The following is a 20,251-nucleotide window of genomic DNA, read 5'->3' as shown; positions in this document are numbered from 1 at the left end:
AGGCGAAGGAACCATGAGCTGTATGAGCTTTACGACGACATAGACGTAGTGCAATGAATAAAGATCCAGTAGCCCCGCTGGCTAGGTCATGTCGTCCGAATGCATAAAAAATACTCTGGCTCTGAAAGTATTCGATGAGGTATCAGCTGGTGGTAGCAGTGGAAGAGGAAGGCTTCCTTGTCATTGGAAAAATCAGCTAGAGAAGGAATTGACTTCGCTTGGTGTATCCAATCGTGCCGGTTAGCACGAGAGAGAGAAACGATTGCTGCGCTTTGGTAAATTCGGTTATCGTACCAATCAAAAAAAAAGAAGAAGCTACAAATTCATCGGAGAAGTGGTTTTAAGGTAACTATTTACTAATATGGAGTCATATTGAAAATTCAAAATTATGGATTCAAAATGGCTAATGAAATCTGTCTGACTGCACTTAGAAATCTCTCGAAACCACTTCACATTTCTTTCTCAAATCTTTGAGACATTTAAAGGAACTTCTCACTTTTATATCTCCTCAATTACACAGTACGACAAAATCAATATGTTTCCTAAATAGGGAGATTCCGAAAATGGCATGTGTTGTAGCGGACAAAACAAAGGTCACCCGTATCGACGATTAGGCGTAGCCTGAATTTATTTTTAGGGTAAGATTTCACCCTCATTCTTCTGGTAAACAGGCTAGGAAACTATGTGATCCTTACATTTTAGGCAAATGCTGCTCTATATGAAAACCATCAAGGAACATTTATGTAAAACATTTTAACCCTCTATCTCCTCAATTGATGGGTCTTTTTGCCTCTTTTGCGGGAAATTACAAAGAATATTCATAACAGTGGGTTATAATGGGGCAAAATGGTCCACAAAGTCTCTATAAGTCTCTTAATACACCAAAGCTTGAAATTCAACTTAAACATCAGAAATAAGTCAAAACATATATTGAAATTTTACCAAAACACTTTTTTCAATGCACACAAAAAAATTAACACTCACACAATAATCGATAAATAAATAGCTGTTAATTCGATAAATTTTTTGGGTGTCTAAAACTTAAAAAAAAAACATAATAATAATTAAAAGAGGTAATACAGATACAGTCATAATTATTTTTGTCTGGAAATATAGGGTTAAGCTATGAGGTGTAGTTCTCTCAGTAAAACATTTTTATGAGGGCTGCTTCAAAATTTTTAAAATAAGCATTTTCCGAAATAGAGTTTCATTATCGCAAATATTTCATCAGCCTCAAAGTGAATATTCAAATACTCGAAATTAAAAATACGAGATATATCAAAAAACTTGAAGAATTCAGTACCTGCACGAACGTCTGCGTAGCGAGCACTCAAACAGGCAAACAACCAAGCAGTCGCTAACTCGCGCACATCGATAATGTCAACGATTCATTAGCGTTGCGGGTAATTTAGATTTTCCCATCATAATTTGCATTAAATTTTGGCCAAAGGGAAAAGTCATGCCAACTAGCAATTACAACAACAAAAACAATAACAAATAAATCGCAAGTTCGATTTCTTGGTTTTGGCAAATTCACGTCTGTTGCCATTTGTTGTTGCTTGCCCAGCAGCAACCTCAAGCCGACTACAATCGTCGATTCATATCTCGTTCAGGCAGGCATCGCATTTCATCGCTAGCGATCGCAGCCAGACTGGAGCAGTTCGGTTCGCAGATTTACATAGTCAGGAAGCAAAAAAAGGTGCCTGGGACGGAACCACACACACCACTGCAATGGTGGAGATGATATTGCAGAGCGAGTGCTTGGTTTTTTAGAGTTTTCATTTACATACGTTGTTGTTGCTTTTTGTTTTTTGTTTTTTGCTGTTATTTTTTTGGCTTTGCCTCGCATTTAAATACAAAAGTTACTGACTATGAGTTTTTTTGTTTTAATTTTTATTCTGAATTTTATTTGAGTGCGGCCACAAGAGATTCATTTACGATCAGCGCGATCGATCTTTCAATCAACAGCGACATCAGCCAAACCAGCGTAGAAAGCGCGCACCAACTGGAGTTGGCAGCTTGACTGGGAGTTGCAAGCGTTACGAATCCAAAATGTTGGCGAAGTAACAACTGTTGGTTGGCTGTTGCAGCAGCAGCTGAGCTGAAGTTGAGGCACCACTCGTACGCCACTATGACTTGTAGTTGATTTGAAGCGGTTTACTGATTACTTAAAGTCGCTGTCGCTGTCACTGTTGTTGTTCCTATTGTAATGTTCAAAGCTTACTTCGTTATTGGTGTTGTTGTCACACAGGAGGGCGCACATATTTGCATGCGCCATAACCAGCTCGCTTTGCCAATTCACTGCTTTTCATTTGTATTTTTGGCTTCATTTGCCTACCAATTCGGTCGGTCCGTTGGGACGATTCTGTACCAAGAACGAGTGGAAAAAAATAAACCACAAACTGAATTTTAAATGTTTTGCATGCATCAAAATTCAATCAAAATTAAATAAGCATTGCAGTTGTCATCAGAAACACAAAAAAAAGTACTCGTAGAAGTATGAAAAAGCGCCAGCGAATGCCTTATTCAGGCAGGAAAAAAGTTGTATTTTTCTTTTTACATTTCATTGCAAAATAATCATTCGACAATGCAATGCGACAAATGCCATAAAAATGATGCACTCGGTTTCGCTTGCAAGCAGAAATGCAAATAAAAATAAAATTACGATCGTTGCATTTTGATAAATTCCGCAGAAAATGCAGCCACTCCACGGCTCGGCGCAATGTTGGGGGTATGTGGCTGCTGAGCAAGGCCCACGGACTCAGCCACTACATTAAATCAAGATGATGATTTGTCGACTTCAATTTCGTATTCCACATGCCGCTGCGTTGCCCTACTGACTATGCTGCATCATAGCCACTCCAGGTATTTTCTACAGCACAACCTAAAATACGTTGCCGCGACTCGTCCTTTACGCTGCTTCAAACATTTCGCTCGGCGAGTATGATCAGCGTGTCTAATAAATCGATTACGTTTGGCAAATTAACGTGGCATTTAACAACGTTTTCTATGATGATTATCTGTTTTAATAGGAAATATTTCAATATTATGACGAAGAGCGGAGCCAGCTTTTATTGTGGCACGACTTGTGTGTTGGAGAAAAAAAAACTTATTGAGCTAATTTGTAGTCACAATTAATCTAAAATAATAATTCATGCTTGCAACACTGTTAATAACCAATGCATAAATTAAAAAAAAAAACAAAAAAAAAAAATCAATCGGTGTCAGATGGGATCCGTAGTGGTCGCTGTAGTCGAAAGACACCATTCGGAAGTGCGCAGCTTCGAATCTCCTTCCGGCAGGCAATGCAAACCTCCGAGTGTATTCCTACCATGAAAAAGTTCCTCATAAAACAATATCTGCCATTCGGATACGGCTTAAAACTGTGGGACATTTGTGGAACAACACCAAGAATCATATAAACAATCACAAAAAAATCATATAAATAGATCATCCTTTCTGGAAGATACATTCATTTAATTACAAGCAATTGATGAGTTACAATCGGAATGGTCTGAAATGGATAATAGTCGTCACTAAGTAATTTTGTCTTTTGGACCTCCGTTATACCAGGCAGACATGCCTATAGGATGGGCGCGCAGATGTATGAATTCTGCAGAAGCTGTCTAGATGAGGAAGGGACGATTTTGCACCTGCTATGCCAAATGGGCAATTTTTCAATGAGTTGAAAGACCTCAGCACGGTGGAAGTCAGGGATCTTCTAAACCTTCTGAACGGTCCACACTGGGAAGAGAGATATAAGGACAAGCTACCCATTCGGCATCACAATGAGCTATGATACTTTGTGCTGCACAAAATTTCGCAGAAAGAAATACCTCTCGACATAGTAGACTCTTTGGAAGGCTCTTTTCCTCCATATTCTACAGATACAAGGGCCTTGGGCTTTGGAGTCAGCTTCTCCCTATTCTATAGTTGCAAGATGGTCCAAAAGGCTGGTTCAGACATCTGGGCTCACATTTTTTCGCTACGCCTGTGGATATAGCGGGTCTAAATATCATAAATTTGGTGAAGTTCATCAGTAGCTGCGGTTAATTACGAACGCAAATCAGCCACCGTCGGCGTTGTCGTAAAATGCATGGTCATCATCGTCTCTAATCCCAACGCTCCTTCTTCCTTCTTCCTTCCCTTCTCCTTTCTCCTCTTCCATGTATGGCAACACAACGGATAAATTTTTCAATATTTGTCCAAGTGTGCCCTAAGCTAGGGCAGCCATTCAACCTAACCTAAGAGGCTGTTGACGAACATTGCTCCGGGCATTTGTGCCGAGGATAATATGAAAAAAGTGTCTGTCGAGATTTTGTACGGATTGCAAAGATTTCATAACATCCAAAGCATCTTTACCGAAAAAAGTGGAAGGAATTAGACTAGCTGGCTGGCGAATGACTATTAAACATTTGGTTGTGATCACGGGATCTCTTTTGGCAGCACACAAAGCATCTTCACTGAAAATTTTAATTCGAAGAAGGTTTCTGCGCGACGGCTACCGATAATATTACATAAAGACAAACGACTTCGCAGTTCAAGAGCAAATCGTGCAAAATTTCAGAAAAATCCGCTATAAACAGGAGTCTTGAGAACAAGCAGCAATCTATAGCCTGGCCGACACTTTCATTACTAATTCCTAAGAAGTTCAAGGCTTCAAGCTCTGTGGAAAAGATTATGCCGTTTGCTTGTTTGGGATGCCGTAGGAATTATTATGGTTGATTATTTGAAATAGTGAGTTACTATTACTGAAGCATACTACTCATACTCAAGTCAAATGAAGAGTTTGCGGAAAGTCATCAAAAAATAGCGGAGGGGCAAACAGTAGGCAAAAGTTTCTCAGATTGCATCAACTCAATGCAGCCGCACACAAGGCTCGGTGTCTCTATGTCTGCCGTAGATGAGGTGGACTTCGAATTGCTCGTAGACCCTTTCTATTCTTCAAATGCAGCTTCTAGCGACTTTAATCTCTTTCAAAGTTTTCACTCTTATGCACATTCTTATGGTAACTCGGTATTAGGGAACTACTTCAGCAGTTGTATAGGGTTGTTCAATAGGTGCGCTTCAACTTTTTTCCGATAGGGAGGGCGAACGACGCAATATTTTTTATTTTTCGCTTGTCATTTGTAAACTTCATTAGTATACATTTCATCATGGAACGCTACACACTTGAGCAACGATTGCAAATCGTGCAAATTTTTTATGAAAATAATCGTTCTGTTGCTGCTACTTTAAGAGCATTACGGCCATTTTACGGTCCATTTAACAAGCCGTTCCGTTTTGGGGTTATGTGAAGTCATTGGTCTACAGTAACAAGCCGGCGACGATTTGTGAGCTCAGAGCCAATATTGAACGCGAAATTGCTGGAATTTCGACCGATTTATGCAAAAGAGTGGTCGAAAATTGGGTTCAACGATTGGACTTCGTAAAACGTGCACGCGGTGGTCATGCAAAAGAAATCGAATTTCATACTTAAATGTATATGTTCAAACTCGATAATAAAAAAAAAAATTAGTTAAAAAAGTCAAACCGTTTGTGTTTTATTCAAAAAAGTTCAAAAGTTGAAGCGCTCTTACTGAAAAACCCTATATATAAAAACAACGGGGGATATTCTTTTGCAACATTTTTACCCTCTACCTCCACAATAGATGGGCTTTTTTGTCTCTATTGTGCATTCGAACGAATTGAGTCGGCCATGCCGAACATAAAATCTATAACTGCTGCCTTGTCAAATATACCCGCCCTCCACGTATTTTGATTAATGCTGCGCCATCTAAAACAGTTCAAAAGTTATTCCCGTTTTCCCGACAAATTTGATTTTATCCTAATTATCTGGATTTCATCCTAGTTTTGTCTGGGTTTATACCAATACTCGCATTTTTCTCCGTACAGCTGGAATTTTTATTCAGCCTTTGAATTTTGTACACTTACTTGAAAAATATGAACAAATTTTCCGGTGCACCCACCAACATGTTTCCATCTTTCATGCTTGGCGTCACATGCGGCCACTTTGGCGACAGTAAGGTCAGTAAGTGTCACATCAATAAGTAAGCATCATAACTGCATGAGCCACACGCTGCCGTATAATGGTAAAAGGACATCGGTAAAAACAGTGCAAATAAAATTGGAGCAAAGACCAGCAACCAAGCAACAAATCTGAAGTATTCGAAAAGGCTAAGACCTGCATAGCCACAAGCGAATTTTTATGAGTCGCGCACGTACGCGGTGCACAACAAGAGCCAACCACCCACCAAAACTCACAAGCCGCGAAAAGTTGCTGTTCGAGTAAGGAGAGGATGGAAGGGTTGGTGGTGGGCGCACCGTTTGCTTGTTGCCAAAAAATAGGAAGCATTTAAATATTTGTTGGTATGCAAATGTGATGTACACATTACGTGATCGCGCCACATTTAACGAATGTAGTTGATGAAAAAACAAAAAAAAAAATAAAAATGAAGAACATGTAACGTGTGGTAAAAGTGAATACTAAGAAATAATAAAAAAGTGGAAAAAATGCATGCAGTAGTTAGCAGACACAAAAGCACACATGGCGCAAAGTATTTGTAAGTAAATTGGACGGAAAAGTTAAGCGAATTGCGCGCGAGTAAACAACTAAGACGACGCGACCACGATGGATGGAGCCGATCATCAGCACGACAGTTGCGAAATTTCGAAATCGAATTGAAGTGGGCTAAATAAGACAGCAAACGGACGGACGGACTACTGTGACAGTAGGTGGGATTGAGCGACTCAGCCAAGGTAATCACTCCACTGCAGTTAAAAGCGATTTTTGCGACTCCTTTTCGTGTGGACACAAAAATTAATTTAAACAAAACTGCCTAAATATGCGATCCCATGACTAATGACTAATCACTAATGATGGGGGCAAAGCGAGAAAAACTCTACCAAATAGTAATTAACTGTTTGGTGTCGCATGTGGTATTAGCAATTTTTTAATGCCACATAGTTGTGTCTTAAATGTCTGAACTGCTTGCCACGTAGCCGCATAGGCAACTGAAACAGAATAAGGATGAATAAAACAAAAAGTAAGCAACAATATATTAGCGCGAGTGTGTGGAATTGCACTCCGATGTATGTATGTATGCGCGCCAAATCAAATCTTTCTTGACTTGAACTTTGACCTTTCGTAGGTAACAGCCGAAATATGTACTCGTAATGTGACTGTGCGCGTGTAGGAAGCAGTCGGCTGGGCGCACTTCGGTCGCATTATTGTTTGCCCCCTCCTTCCACTCAAGTCAGCAATGAAACTTTCGGGCTGCGCGATGCTGCACTGATTTTAACATTTTCCACACTAGCTCTGCAACCCTTTTATGCTTCATTTACTTATTTAAGCGAATTTGTACTAATGTTTCAAAAGGTCTGTAGCATTTCTGAATTGCTCTTGTTTTGCGCATTTACTGTTGGTCTTGTCGCTGTTGCGCTGTTGTTTGGTTATTTTGTTCTTTGTGCCAACAGTTCGTGCTCTCGTGCATCCGCTGTCCAACTTACCAAGTACTGTGTGTAAGTATGTGTGTGTGTAATTGCTCATACTTGGTGGAAACGGCAGTGGAAGTTGAAATGAAGCTGGCTTGTTTGTACCTACCTGTGGCCTGGTCCGCTTTCGGTAGTTGTTACCAGTGTAGTGTAGTTCAGTCATTCGACCGCCGTTAAATGTCGTGATGATGGCAAATTGTAAATAGTTTAAATGTGCTTAAATGCGCTTTAAATGGCTTTTCAAATGCTACTCAGTTATCACACAAAACTAAATGACATTAAATTAGGCAGCGAGCTGTCGTACATACATACATACATATATTGGTGGGATTAAAGGGTCCATAGGCAGTAGGTAGGTTGGCGGGCAATATTTAGCCACAGGTAGGCATATACGACATAAGTACAAATCCTTGGATGTGCAAAGCTTGTAGGTGATTCACTGGTATGTATAATCCTCGGCGGTAATAGGTGGTGGTACACTGAAAAATAAAAAAGTTAATTTGTAAGAAGTGGACTCAGTCTCTGTTGTAATATAAGTGACGACGGGAAAGTCGTCCTAGATAATGAAGTACATTATTATTTCGATATCTATATATATATATATATATATATATATATTGTCGCTTACCTCTTTTTCGGTGTTTGGCCGATCTCTTTCTGCTATGAGTGGTGTGCGTCTATCTGCTGTTCCTACAGCTTTAAGCTGTCTCTGAATGACAGATGGTTTGTTATGTTGGTTTTTTTCATGTCATATATGCACTCGGAAGTTTGCCATTGGGTGTCGAGGGTCGACCACTATTCGAAAAAAAAACTTTTTCTGTCGCTTCGCGCCCGACATTACGAATCTGTGCACTTCTGAATGGTTCTCACACAGCAATCCATTCAGCTACAGGGGTCATAATTTCAGATTAATTTGGTTAGATGATGTGATTCCTAAAAGTTAAATGTTTTTGAGATACTCGATTGTGCAGATTATTTAAAAAAAAAAAATGTTTTTCCTTGTGTGCCCACATGTTTTTAGATGCTAATTCAAGGGTCCAAATTTATTTTTTGACTCTCTTTTTATTAAGAATTGGTAAGCATCTGAACAAATTTTGAAAAGAATGTAATAATTTTGAGATTTATTGAATGAGAAAAATTTGGGTATGAAGAATTTTAAAGTCAAATATTTTCGGTTCTTTTCAGTAGTTCAGTAGTTTCAGTTCGGCCGCCGTAGCCGAATGGGTTGGTGCGTGATTACCATTCGGAATTCACAGAGAGGTCGTTGGTTCGAATCTCGGTGAAAGCAAAATTAATAAAAACATTTTTCTAATAGCGGTCGCCCCTCGGCAGGCAATGGCAAACCTCCGAGTGTATTTCTGCCATGAAAAAGCTCCTCATAAAAATATCTGCCGTTCGGAGTCGGCTTGAAACTGTAGGTCCCTCCATTTGTGGAACAACATCAAGACGCACACCACAAATAGGAGGAGGAGCTCGGCCAAACGCCTAACAGAAGTGTACGCGCCAATTATTTATTTATTTTTTTTTTTTATAAATAAATAAATAAAAACAAAACATTTTTTGAAAATGTTTTTTGGTAAAATTTTGTTTGAAAAATGTTTTTTGGTAAATGTTATATTATTTGTGAAAAACAGTCCCCTCAATTTTTTGTTGCTTTTTTTAAACACCATCTAATGATTATTGAAAGAACAGGATCTGGATGAAGTATTGTGAATATTAGAGAGCATAAAGGTCTCGAAGTCGAAGTACAAACCTCCACTCATTCATTCAACTATTCATTCATTCATTCGTCTTTTCATTCATTCATTCATTTATTAATTCATCTATTCTTTCATTCATTAATCATTCATTCATTTATTCAGTCATTCAACTATTCATTCATTCCCTCATTCATTTACTTATTCATTCATTCAATCAAATTTCAAATACCAGTCAAGAACGACTCGAGCTCTCCTATGACAAAAGTTTCTGTGTACGAGTGCTATTACAACTGTCAAACTTTACGCTGAAATTGAAAATGTCAGATTTGACATTTAAAATTGGTATTGCCATATCTCAGCTAAGATGATGATATTTGGTAGGCTTACTACAAAAAAAGTTATATATTTCTTAATCAATGTATAATCGTCACCAAAACTTCGAACACCTGTTACGTTGCCGATTCCCATTTAATAGTTTTTCATTTGGTTTGAAAAATATTTTAATCTGCCATACAATAACTTGTTCCACAGCGCTCCAGATGAGCAATTCCATGTCAAGTTGTCCAAGTGTTTTTGACGTGATCTTAAATTTTTCTGAAATTGGTGTATTTGTAGGCTTGAGTAAGTGATTGGTTGAAGTAAAAAGTAGACTGAAACAAGCATGTTTGAAAATGTTGAATTTTTTTTTTTAATTGAGAAATTTCTTTGTTTTGAAATTTGCCAAATGCTGAAAATTTTGGTACAAATTATATTGTATTTTGGTACAAAAACAATCAAAATTTTTTTTTTTCCAAATTTCCATTTTTTTTGAATTAAACAAAAAAGTATTTTTTTTTTAATTTGAAAATTAAATTTTAAAAAATTTAATTAAAAAAAAATTTTGTTTTTCTATTTCAAAAGTTTTTTTTTTTTTTTTATAGGTAAATTGAGGTTTGTTTCATGGTATAGAGTTTTAAAGTGAAATATCTTCAGTTCTTTTTAATATTTTCATAACTTTTTATAAGTTTTAGGAAAAAAGTTCTTTTGTTTTGTTTGAAAAATCGAGATTTGGAGAAATTTTAACAAAAAACGGGGGAAAAACAAAAATTAAAAAAAAAACAATACCCCCATTTTTTTCATTGTGAAAAATTAAAAAAAAAAGTTTTTTGTCATATGTGAAAAACACACCGTTGCGATTTTTTCATTAATTGCTCAGTAATCAATGAAAGTTTCTTAGTGAGATTTTATATACTTTTCGAATTATATTAAAATACGTACAGCGCAGGTTGTTTTGGATAACTTTTTGATTCGAGTGCTTGAAATTTGAAAAGGTCGAGTCAAGGAGCACCAGGTGATTTGGTGGCTCCTAAAACACGCAGGCTAAAAATCCCATTCGATTGTTTAAAAGGATTGCCAATTACTCTCTAGATATTTAGTTCAAGGAAAGAAATGAACTTCATTTCGCTCTAGTCGAAGGCCGATGGGGTATTTGGTTTGCGACTTTTTCAAAAGTGACATATTTTAATGGAGTCAGGTACTCAAATTGAAAATCAGGGACTCAAATCAATTTTCTGGAATTGTTGTCTCGCATTCAGAGTGACGGTAGGTATTAGAAAAGTTGGGTTGTTACCGAAAATGAATATGGGAAATAAGAAAATGAATAAGAAAATGGGTGCAAAATGGTTGGAGAGCGAATAAGGAAATCTTCACTTTCACAATCCAAGTTACGACTGAAGCCAATGTTGATGGTTTTTTCAATATGCGCGACATCATTCGTCGTAAATATATTTCTGAAGGCCAGGCAATAACTCGAAAATTCGACTTGTAAGTTTTGCATTCTGTACTAGTTGCTTAGCTCATCTGAGTAGGGCATTGCGTGCGTTCTTGAGGAATGTTTTATAATTCGGCGGGCTACTGGTCTCAAAGTGCGTAAGAAATATCAATCATCCGGTTTGTGTTAAAGCTTCACTGCTTGCAAATCGCAGATAGGCATTAAATTACGTTTGTTTTACTATAGTAGGCGACTCTCATTTCCACACTTTCGCATTTCTTAATGCAATTTTTTTCACAGTGTAGCGCCAAACTTTCCATGCAAATATTGCAACAAAAAAAGGGACCGCAAATCTGTGTATTTTCATCTTTTCAGCGCAACGAATCCTACTGTGCCGCGAACCAGGCACAGCCATAAGCCATATTAAAACCACTTAAAAGCATTAATATTGATTTTTCGTAGCTACCAGAAGACAAAATCAATGCAGCAAGAAATGTAATAAAAAAACTAAAAAACACTAAAAAAACTAAAAAAATTAAAAAAATGCTGTGAAATGCAAAAGTAGCATAAAAATTGAAAATTATCGAAAAAATTCACTGTAACAATGGCGGCTAAAGTTCATGATCTGCAAATATGTTTTCGCTTTTGTAAGCGCTCAAAATTTCTACAAAATGTTATTAGTTTGTGGCATGCGGTACATTTCCTGGTGAAAATTTTGTAGTGCAAGCAAATAAGAAAAAAAAACTGCAACAACTGAAGATAAAATTAAACAAATAGTATTTTTTGAAATAAAGCAAAAATGTAAACACGTGGGCAAAATGTACTGCTATGTACAGCTATGTGCCGCTATGTGTGTATCTGTGTTTCGTTTTTTGGTGTTTGCACTGTGGCAAATGTTATTGCCGACAAATTATTATTATTGTGGGGCAACACGACAGTGAACGTGAAAGCGACCTCAGCGCTGTACATCAAACTGTACAAATCTTTGTGAGAAAAGTTGCAAGGATTAAGCAGCAGGCCACACAATGAGCCTTTAAGTGGGGTTTGCTTCCTTTTTTTTTGAGAAAAATGCGCCAATTTGCTTGTACTTTTTTCTACTGATTCTAATATTTAATTTTTATTATTTCTTTGTTTGCTTAAATCTACTTAATTTACTCGTTAACATGACTTAAATGAGTTCACTCAACAGCCCTTTCGCTTGCCCCCAGCCGCTGCCAATTGTGTGAGGCAGACTCAAAAGTCACCGATTTGATTAGCGGCACCAAAAGTGCCCTCAAGCGCCCTTGTTTGGCGTATAAACAATTGAAAAACAGCCGTCCGATTTTCTACAGTCCTTTTACCCAGAACTTTGCTAGCTAATAAAGGCAACAAATCACTATCATCAGCGGCGGCTGTGGCGGCAGTGGCGGCAGGAACTCCAAATGGTTAGAATGCGAGCAAATAATTTAGATCACGAATTTGTTGTCGTATGCAAATTAATCAAATCTCAAAAGTCGTTGGCTGCACTTCTTCAACCTCAGTTTAAGCTTCATCTTGCGACTGCAACTGCAATTGCAACTGCTTTTCAGAAGAGTCATAGCCGATCACTCGCCTTTGCGGCTGTTCTGCTGCTGTTGCTGCTGTTGATTGCTTCCTCTTGCTTCCAGTTGCATGTTGCACGTACTCGTCGCCCGAGAATGGAGGCATTGTTGCACGCGGTTACGTGGCCTTTGTTGTCAGCTTGTTGTGTTGACAATTCAAATCCGAAAGTACGTGCAACCAGCAATTGTTGTCACTATTTAAGTTACAATAAATTGAATTTAAATGCAATTGCAAGTTTGTTTGTTGTTTTTTTTCTTCCCTTTGATTTTCTGCCCTGTGTCGGTAATAGAACGTGCAGGCGATTGATTTATTCTGTCGCTGGCATAGGATTCGTAATTAATTATTTTTGAGGGAGTTTTTGGGGGCGATACAAATAAGAAATGGGGAGAGCAGGGGCGGGTTTTTCATTAAAAGGTAGAGAATTCTTACAGAAATAGCGGAAAATATTATGAATAGATGCAAAAAATAAACTCAAATTAATACCTGTTTTTCTCCGATATTCAAAATTAGGAAAATTTCTAGTACATCCAGCTTGCTGAGTCTATTTCGCTGAAGCCTTTCTGTGTTTTTTTGGCATTTACTGTTAAACATTAAATAAAGATTTAATTGTATTAAGGACTGACGCTATTCATCATGGACACTGGCGTATAGTTTAGTTTAGCCAAGTGCGGGGCGCTCTTTGGTCTAAATGCGCCACTGGAACTAGCGGTTGCCAGCTCAACCAAATCTTAACAAATTTAAAAAATTTAATCATTATGGGAAGTTGTAGAGAAATCTTAACCAGCGAAGGTGCAGCACCACATAAAATTAGATACGTTGCGAAATTTACAAAGAACGCGAATCGATTTGTGATTGATCAAAAAACGAAGACATTCGACGATTAATTGAAATGTTCTCAAATAAAGACAAAACACACATCCAAAAACACACTTGAAATATGGCAATAGTAATGCAATTACGACATAACAAAATTGTCTTAAACACTTACAACATACATTTAGAGCCATAGCCACATAAACTCAACCCAACCATGCGCTGGTAGCTGTGTGAACGCGGCCTACCGAAACCAATTAGGAAGCACAGATCTCAAAACAAGCGCATGGAAGTTAAAGAGCCAGCAAGTCAGCAACAATGAAGCGGAAAAAATGCAACTGATAAGCAGGAAAGAGGAAAAGTCCACAAAGAACATACAAAAAATTACAACAATAATTAATAGTGCAAGTAAAACGCAAGCAACAATTAGGGATCGAAGGTGAAGTAAGAATAAGAAACGGAAATAAAAAAAACACATAAATTTTACGAATGGTTTATTGGGCAAGCACAATCGGCGCAATCAGATAAGTTGGTGTACAATATTAATAACAACAACTGACTGCGCTGCTCCGTTCAATGTGGCTGGTTGCTCGAATCCAACTTATCAATGCGACGACACAAAAATCGTTAATTACAACATGAGCTGTCGTCGAAAATGAAATTATTTACTCACTCAGTGGCAGTTCGATTTCTTTAATTTCCATTTCTTTGCCCTCCTATAACTAGATACATACATGCATACACACTAGCAATGTATTAAGAGTACCTACTTGCAACATTGCCTTCCAGCCTACAAAGCCGCCCAGTTCGGTTGAAGAAATGTTTCGAATGAGGGCTGACAACCTCGAGGCAGCATATCGGTGGGTTTGGGCAGTGCAGCCTTGAAGGAGATTCACCGAACGTACACATACGTCAAATGCATGTGGTTGATGGGAATGAGGAATTGTAAGCGCATGATTGCCTTTTGCCTGTTGCGGCAATCAAATGTCCGACGACAAGTCATCAGCGCTTCAATTTGACCAGTCAAAAAAGCGAAAAAGTCAAAGCGCGCGACTCAATGAGCCGGCAAGCTGCAGCAGTAGAAGCAAATTAAAAAATCTTTTATTTTAAGTATTTTATTTTTGCGCCAAATCGAGATCAAGTTTAAGATTTCGTAAATTTTTCTACAAGCTCCAATTAGGTGGGAAAATAGGAAAAATATGCACAACCACTAAAAAGGAGTAAAAACGGAAATTGTGCATACTAGCGCTGTCAATTGCAGAAACATTTTTTAAGAACCGATAATCTCGGAATCGGGACTAATTACATAAAAACCCGAAATTTTCGTGATTTGTAGTTTTGTAAAATCTCGTGAACGGGACTACTTATCTACAATCCCGGAATTTCGCAAAAATTTTAAATCTCGAACATTTCGGGATGTAGGTAGGTTTTCCCGACCCCGAAATTTTCGTCATTTATAGTTTGAATTTATAATTTTCGCAAACTAATAAACTAATTTTCATTTTAAATTAAAAATTGCAGTTATATGTATATTATTTATTATTTAGCAGGTGTACAACAAGGATGTCTTCTCTCGCCACTTTTCTTTAACATCGTTTTGAACGCTACCAAGAAGGCGCTATCTGGAGGCGGGGACCTCAAGGGCGCCTAGCGGATCTTGACTATGCAGATGACATCTATCTTTTGTCTCACTGCTATTTTACATGGCGGCGAGCAACTGAGAAAGGCGGCCTGAAGATGAATATCCAGAAAACCAAAGAAACCAGAAATATGCAAAATTTCTAAATTTTTGGTATCGATCTCGAAAATGTACAATCTTTCTGCTATTTAGGTGGCATTATATCGGCCCCTGGAGCAATTATATCGAAAGCCGAATAAAGAAAGCTGTTGGCTGTCTGCAACCAATTTGGAACGCATCACACACGAATTTTAAACTCCAACGTAAAATCGATTTTACTTTATGGTTGTGAAACGTGGAATGCGACGTCAGCTGACACAAGTTCATTACAAGTTGTTGTAAACAGATGCCTTCGAATTCTTCAAATTCTCAAAATGTTCTGGCTAAATAGTATCTTGAATGCTGACTTATGGGCCAGAACCTAGCAGAAGCCAATACTATTAGAGAGCTGAAATGGTGCTGGATTGGCCAAGTTCTACGCAGAGGGTCAGGACACGGGCCGCCACTGACTGAAACCCCCAAGGAAGTCGCAGGCGTGGAAAAGCAGCGAATGCCTGGAGACGACTGCAAGAGTCAGAAACTCGCGCCATGCAGCGTAGCTGGAAGGAAGACAGACGATAATGCAAAACAGACCCGAATGTAAGGATTTCGTTGTGGCTCTATGTACCACATTGGAGCTCTAGGAATTTATGACGATGATTATTTAAAATTTGACAGGAGGCTTCAAAAACAATATTTATGCTATTTTTCGGACTAAGTTCTTGCAAAACTATTAAATATCTAAACCACATTTATACAGGATAGCCAATATTTCACGGACCCATCTGGCAATCCTGTATCTTTTGACAGAGACGTCAGATCGCTTAATGACTACCGCGTTGGAAGCGTCAGTCCAAGCAGATTTTTACCATGGAACAGTACACGCCACGCGAGAGCTCCCAAATTGTCGAAATTTACATTCAACAAAAGAAGTCAATTGTGAGAACTCAACGTGCGTATAAAAAATTAAATAATGTGAAAAGTGCGCCTTCTACGAACACCATTAAACGATCGTACGAGAGGTACGACCAAGGCGATCGAATGAGAAGATTGCTCTTGTACGGGCCAGTGTTGAGAGGCGCCAAGGACATCCCAAAATCGCCATTCTCAGCAGTTGGGCATTGCTCGGACCACTTTACAACGAATTATCCGCATTGATTTGCATTTATTCCCGTATAAGACTCAATTGACGCAAAGATTGTTGCCTGCGGACAAGCCTCGTCGATTGGAATGGGCCCAAAAAACGCATGGGCCCGTCGAATATGGGCAACCCTGTATGTACTAGGGATACCCGTTTTTTCGGTTTTTACGATCGCGGGATTCTCGGGATCCCGTTGATACAATCCCGTGATCCGGAAATACCGGTATCCTAGACATTGGAAAATTATACATCCTTGACACATATGAACGTTTCGCGTCCACATTGTAAGAACGAGATCCCGAAAATCTCGGGGTCGTAAAAATAAAATAAAAATTACTTTCATGCATATATAAGGATGCCCAGTGTTTCGATTTCTATGATCTCAGGGATGTAATAACGAAAATAAATAAATAATAACGAAAATCTCGGGATCGTAAAAATTGACCAAATTACATCCCTAGTACACATGTATGTTTATACCGCAGCGGATAAGAGAAATGCAAGCGGCATGCAACATCTCTGACTGGTGGCATGTCTTCATGTCATTCAAAGCAGCAGCAGCAGCAGCAAAGGCAAATGTCGTAGTAGCTTAATAAATGAGCTTAGCCTGATCTGGCATGCACTGTCGCGTTGCCTGGCCATTCGGTCCGTCATGTTTGTTGAAGAGAAAACAAAGCTAGCGAGCAGATCTTAGATAAGCGTTGAATTGGAATTGTTTAAATGCAGTGCTTCATTTTCTCTTGTTAATTTTCAATTTTTCTTTTATAATAAAAACAAAAAATTAACTCGCTCCAGCAGACCACCCTGAGTGCGCCAGTTTGCGCTTAGAAACTTTTTCAATTAAACGATTGGTTAAACAATCGTCTTACAACATTTGTATCATTTTTGTTTTCATTTAATAAATTTTCTTAATTTATGGCAATTCTTTATTTCCTTTACAAGTATTTGCCACTGACGTGCGCTCCATCACAGATCCGAAAATGAATATTTGAGTTTTTTGTTCGTTTTGTTAGTAGGCATTAATTAAGATCGATCATGCTTAAGCTTTGCTTTGACTTTATCACTGGCAGATGGCTTGTTCTGGCTTGTATTTTGGTTTGGTCAATGCAGGTTTTTATCAATCACCAAACTTTGCATTTTTATGTAGTGCTTTCGGAGCACAATTTGGGTCGTTTATTATGTTAATAAGGAGTTGAAATTTAATTGAGTTAAATTGGAATTTAAGGGCGTTAAATTGCTTACCCCACCTCATATTTCAATCTCATTAACATGCCCAATTCTAGTTTGAAAATTGTGATGGGAGTGCTGAACTTATCGCCTGTTTGAGTTGAAGTCGTCACACCTGATGTTCATATCGCAAAGAGAAGTGTGCTTATATTTGCTCCTCTATCGCTCAGATGACCGATCTTTTAAAGTGGCGTTCTTCTGCCTTTGAAATATATTTCTCGAAACAATAAAAGATGTATTAGAAATCTCACTTGTGAAGGTAAAGAGGTCGTTCGACCATCGAGCTCAACACTGGGAAACAGCTGCAGTAGATGGCCGGGAGTTGTTTGACATGTCGTCTACTTCGCAGTGTCTAGTAGTCATCTTGGCCTTCAGAGACAACAATGGGACCGCTAGTCAAGCAGCTTCTTTAATAAGTAAGAGGGAGTTGCAGACATATTAATCATGACCAGCCTAGTAAAAGCGCTCAATACAGGCCTTCAAAAATTCTACTAACAAGGATATGTGCATATGCAGATCCGCTTGCTACAAAGCAGAAGTGTTCATAACCACTAAAATGGTCTATGGTGGGCTCAGAGGTTTAAAATAATAAAAAAAGGCAGCTGCTCACGCTTGTTTTCTCTTTCCTACATTGAAGCGGTTTGCTTTTTGATGCTGATTTTTCATAAATGGAGCAGCCTACAGTTTCATAATTCCTCCACCTTTAAAAATAATAGTTTTCTATGATATTGTTGTTTTTTTTGTGCCATCTTACTGTTAGACATAAATGCTGTCCTCATGACTCTAAATATTTCTCTCTTAATATCAATTTTGGTTGATATTTATCTGATAGCTTCTCGCATCCCTACTCTCGCCTGCATTAAAAGCTTTATTTTGCTAACCACTTCGGTATTTACGTAAAAGGATTATTTGCGAAAAATTTAATTAAGAAAACTTTAAATCAGGCTTCTGTAGTTAAACTCGGCCAAAAAAATACAAAACTTTGTTTCTTGGTAAATCCAATATTTGCTGACGTCCCGTAGATTTGCTTCCACCAAGCAAAGATTCACACAGAAATGTGGGTAAGATATTTCACTGGCACTCAAGTTTTTACGAATTACGGCTATTGTTTGTGTATGTGCGCACACTTAAACACACACACTTACAAAAATTCGCACATACGAGTATTACGGTAAAATAGTAGGTGGAAGTAAAACTGGCAAATTTAGTGCACTTTTACCGGCTTTTACGCTACAGTAAGCCTGGTTAGGAAAAATGGCCAAGAAAATGAAATGCACTAAAGTGGTGAAAGAGATATGTGTGAATATATGACGTCATATCCATTTGTATGTACTCCTATCATATTTATGTAGTAGCTCAAACGCTCGCATATAACGCTTAGTGTAGGCTTTAGCCAAAATTTGTGTCAGGAAATGCTGACAAAGAGCAACAGCAGCCGCCAGGAGTAGAGTTAGCCGGTCAGTGAAAGCAAGTGAAAATTAAGGGCTAGAGAAAAAGTGTAAAACAAATAAAATAGCATGCGGGTTGGGATGTGGTAAAAAATGTGCAACTAAGTAGAATTTTCGGCTTAAAGCAGATACGATTTTAGTCCTTGGAATTTCACTTTATATTTTGTCACTTCTCTGTTTGCTTACAAGTGGAAATAAAATTTATTCTTTTTTTTCACTATTCAATTGCTTACACATTTTCACATGACCACTTCAAGAACCCTATTAGCTAAGCAAATTTATTTTTGTCACCTACTTCTAGACAACTAACGAACGAATCGAGATGGTTGACTATGCAATGGTCTGCTATTTACACAGAAATGTGCGATTTAGTTGCAAAGGATTGCATGGAAAAATTGAAAATTTTAAAGAGACAAAAATGATTAAATAAAACTAAACAAAACAAGAGAAGGATAAGCTTTGTAAAAACAATAATTTGAAAAAAAAAAAATTTTTTACAATGCATCATATGTATGGATGCTATGCATGTCGATAAGCCTACATGGGTGCGTGCATGTGTTGGTATAAATGCACACTTAGTTGAACAAAAGGAAAACCACAAACAACGAAGCATGAATTGAATAAACAACAAGAAGAACTCAACAAAAATGTAATACCATTTTGATCTTTTGAGGAGGGGAGGTCAGAAAGTAAAATGAGAATGATAAAGTTAGGAAAAGCACCTATTGAGAAAAAGTTGTATGGAAGTTAAAGTGGCAAAAACTCTAAATGTGGATACTCAATATATTTTACTTTTCTTTAGGCTGGGTCTTTCAGCGTACTCACAGAAGTAGAGGCCTTTAAGAGTGATTCATTTAAATATGATACAAATAATCGTGGTTGGCCATTTGCTTCATGGATGGCATTACAATGCTGGGTGGACCATTGCCTTCTCTGCAATACGACTTCATTTTTCTCTATAGTCCGCATTGAGCGAGTGGTGGACTTCTCATCTTTCATACATCATTTTCTAGGTCTTGTGATCATCTTCGTCACGGCCGATTTCTCTTTGTCGCCCCTTCTAGTTTCACTTCAAAAACTTGTTTGGTCGTTCATTCGCTGCTCATGCTTAGGACGTGCCCGTACCAGCGCATAGTGCGGCCGATTCCCAAAAAGCTGGCCAAAAGTCGAAAAAAAAGTTTCTAGATAGAGTTTTTTTGTCTTTGGGTTGGCTACAGTAATGCCTTGAGTAGTGAAAACCGTTCATAGCAACGTCCTGTACCCTAAGTATCCTCTGTATTTTCAGTCGCAACGTGGCCTTCGTTTGAGCATCGTATTACTGTCGATGAATAGTGAAAGTTGTACACATTTGAAAGATTTTGTAATGGAGTAAATTGAACA

Source organism: Anastrepha obliqua, chromosome 4, assembly GCF_027943255.1.
Source record: "Anastrepha obliqua isolate idAnaObli1 chromosome 4, idAnaObli1_1.0, whole genome shotgun sequence".
NCBI lineage: Eukaryota > Metazoa > Arthropoda > Insecta > Diptera > Tephritidae > Anastrepha > Anastrepha obliqua.
Note: the sequence above shows the minus strand (reverse complement) of the source record.